At 37.3% G+C, this 3,400-nt stretch overlaps 1 long non-coding RNA gene across 1 annotated transcript; it reads left to right on the forward strand.

Annotated features, from left to right (window-relative positions):
* The first annotated feature begins 1,074 nt into the window (after window positions 1-1,074).
* Window positions 1,075-2,718, forward strand: LOC143544714 (uncharacterized). The gene is made up of 3 exons (XR_013137297.1): window positions 1,075-1,950; window positions 1,985-2,290; window positions 2,379-2,718. It is a non-coding gene; the product is annotated as an uncharacterized LOC143544714 (long non-coding RNA).
* The last annotated feature ends 682 nt before the right edge of the window (window positions 2,719-3,400 follow it).

The raw sequence follows: 3,400 nt of genomic DNA on the forward strand, positions 1-3,400 counted from the left end.
CTTTCGGGAAAGGTTATATTCTTGAAGTCTTCTTAAGTGATAATCCGATCAGGGTTCACTTTGTCTAGCAATGGTGTTCTTCAAGTCGAGCACAGTTTGCTTATTAGCAAACCCTTCAATGATGATGATTTGAATGTGGATGATTTGAGTGACTATAGTGATCCAATCTCAGATGAAGAAATCCAAGCTGCAGAAAGAAGTATAAGGCATAAGAAACCTGACTCAATTGAAAAACTTCCTTTGTTGCCACCTATAACACCAAAAACGAAGAGACAAAATGAAAGAATGAAGAGAGAACATGTGTCTTTTGACATTGACCAAATGTTTAGTTAAATGAAATGGCACGCGGGCCTTTCATCATATGATGACACGCAGGTCATAAATTGGTACGCGGGCTAAATTTTTAATTAAATAAAAATGGCACACTGACCTTTCATCATAAGATGACACGCAAGTCATAAATCAGTACGATAACCAAAAGTTTAGTTTAAATGAAATGGCACGCGAGCCTTTCATAATAAAATGACACATATATCGTTAATTGGTACGCAGACCAAAAGTTTAGTTAAATGAAATGTCACACGGGACTTTCATCATATGATGACACGCAGGTCATAAATTGGTACGCGGACCAAAAGTTTAGTTAAATGAAATGTCACGCAGGACTTTCGTCATAAGATAACACACATGTCATAAATTGGTACGCGGACCAAATGTTTAGTTTAAATGAAATGGCACGCGGGCCTTTCATCATAAAATGACTCGTAGGTCTTAAATTGGCACACGTACCAAAATTATATATATATATTAAATAAGAACTTTCTTAAGCAGTGGTTGTTGTACACTTTGTTTCTTTTGTTGTAGACTCTTTCAACCATTTGTGTATTGTACTATCTGTTCTTTTGGTTGTACAATTCTTGAGTTCTAGCTTTAGACACGTGTTATGAACTATGACACCTGCATATCACCGCCATATGTTTTCTTTCCAGATACATTTTTATTTTATGAGTTTATCTCACTCATTCCTTTCTGTTTCTCTCCTCTCTCTTTCATTTCCTCGATGAATGTCATAACTCAAAACACGTCCTTATGTCTGTGTCGCCATTATAGTCATATGTCTTCGAAACCGTATGTCGAGCCGGGTTCCGACTAGGAAACCTTGGTGGCGACGGAATGGCGGTTACGAAGGTCTATGGCGGTGGTGTGGTGGTTCGTTGGCTGTCACAGTGGCCGACTTCATGTATCGGGTATAAGTTCTAAATCTCCTATATATGTTGTTGCCGGGTTCCGATTCGGAACCCTCGGTGACGGCATGGCGATGTTGCGGTCACGGATTTGTCTATGTTGTTGCCGGATTCTGTTCAGGAACCCAGGCGATGGCACAAGACGGTGTCGATAGTGATCGTTTATGGCGGCGGCAGATTTCTTTATGTTGTTCACGTGTTCCATTTAGGAACCCTAGGCGATGGCTTTTGTTTTTCTTTGTGAAAAAACTGATCATGGTTTGATTTTTTTCTTTAAACTGGTATGGTTTTTTTACACGCATGCAATGTGTTTGATGAAATGCCTTATTTGGTTTTTCTGGTACATCTATGAAACAAGTATTGAATTATTGGCTAAGCTTATAAGTGCAGGGTACTCTATGGCGTCTTTTGTGATAATTACTCTATAACTCGGATTGTTTTAGTGGAGGGTTTGTTGATGAATTTGTCATGCTCTCTATGGTTTATGGATGTGATGATGCTTCGGTCTTGGGCGTGGCAACCTATGTTGCAGCCGTGTACTGGACTCGAGCCTCAGATAACAACCCCGCATCAATTTTTTTAATGTGAGTTTTCTGTTCGGTTGTCAGATTCATGAGTTAGGTTGTGATGTTCGTTTTTAAGTCACAGTTTTTGCAAAATCTAGTGTGTATTTATATTTAATTCACTTAAGTTTTTTTTGTTTAGTGTGTGTTTAATTTGCTTCTTCTTTGTGTTGTCAGTTGATGTCTATTGTTTTTTTTTCTCCTTTGTGTGTTGCCGATTTGCCGGTTAATGTCTATTGTTTTGAGTTAAGGTTTTGCAAGACGGTTTGGCGTCCCCATCGCAACACGGGGTTTAGGGGTTACATTTGTATTTAAAAGCTTCTACATTTTACCTATATTGTTAATGTTTACAATAGAGATTATATTTGGTGTCTTTAAACATTTTTTAAGGTTTTCTGTTACTGTAGTTACTATATACACCATTAATTATTTTACGCATGGTGGTCATCGGTGATGAAGACGTTAGGATATTTGATTAGTCAGGTATGTTTTATTTTTATAACTGATGCTTTAAATGTTTATATGTTGGTTGATTGTAATTGTGTTTTTATTTGTTTATGGATTTATATAGGTGATCAACTTGCCATTGCTAAAAGGGCTGGAAGACGGATTGATATGGGAATAAATATGAACTGTTCTTATACGTTGCTAATTTGTGGCCACGATGATGCATCTATGTAACACTCCATGTTAAAGAATTGATTAAGAAGGCTGGTGGATTTGCTGGAGTCCCCATGTCACCAGGTGCTTTCACGGCAAGTAATTGAAAAAGAAGTGGCAATGTTAGTTGTTTATTATATGTATATATTTTTTTATTGTTTTGACTTTTGAGGCCAATGTAGAATGTCCAAAATGGTTATAGTTGTGTAAACACAATTAAAATTATGCTTTATAGGAGTAATTGCTAATAACAATAGTTTATCAAAATGGATATAGTTACTTCAAATAACTAGAATTTTTGTAGTTTGTTACATTGTCTCTCTAATTCATGTATACACCAACATATAGCTGAATATACACGCAACATATAGCTGAATGGCATAACATGAATTTACCACTTACACACGCAAAAGAGTCAAAAGTCACCGCTCATGCGATAAAAACTTGAAACGAAGGAAGAAACTAAATATCAATGGTAATAGCTTATCGACACAGGACTACCTAATGCTACCTCTACTTAGCTAGACATGGCACGCGGGCCTTTCATCATACAATGACACGCATGTCATAAATTCGACGTGCGGCCGTATGAGTGTATTATAAGGTTCCCATCGTCAGGCGTATTTTGAGGTGTGCCCAACCTTATATAGTCGGATGTCTTCCATCCTTGGGCGAATTTTGAGGTGCGCCCAAACTTATACCCGGATGTCTTCCATCCTTAGGAGAATTTTGAGATGTTCCCTACCTTATACTCGGATGTTTTCCATCCTTGAACGAGTTTTGAGGAGCCCAACCATATATTCGGATGCCTTCCATCGCGTTATATTGTTATAGTGGTGATATATCATGATAGTTCAGTTCATTGTTGCTAAATAATGTTAGTAGCATTGAACTTGTAATAAACATATTAATGATGTTTTAATCATGTGTGCG

Source organism: Bidens hawaiensis, unplaced genomic scaffold (assembly GCF_021521415.1).
Source record: "Bidens hawaiensis isolate Kalapana, Puna unplaced genomic scaffold, B.hawaiensis_p1.1 tig00013696_1, whole genome shotgun sequence".
Lineage (NCBI taxonomy): Eukaryota > Viridiplantae > Streptophyta > Magnoliopsida > Asterales > Asteraceae > Bidens > Bidens hawaiensis.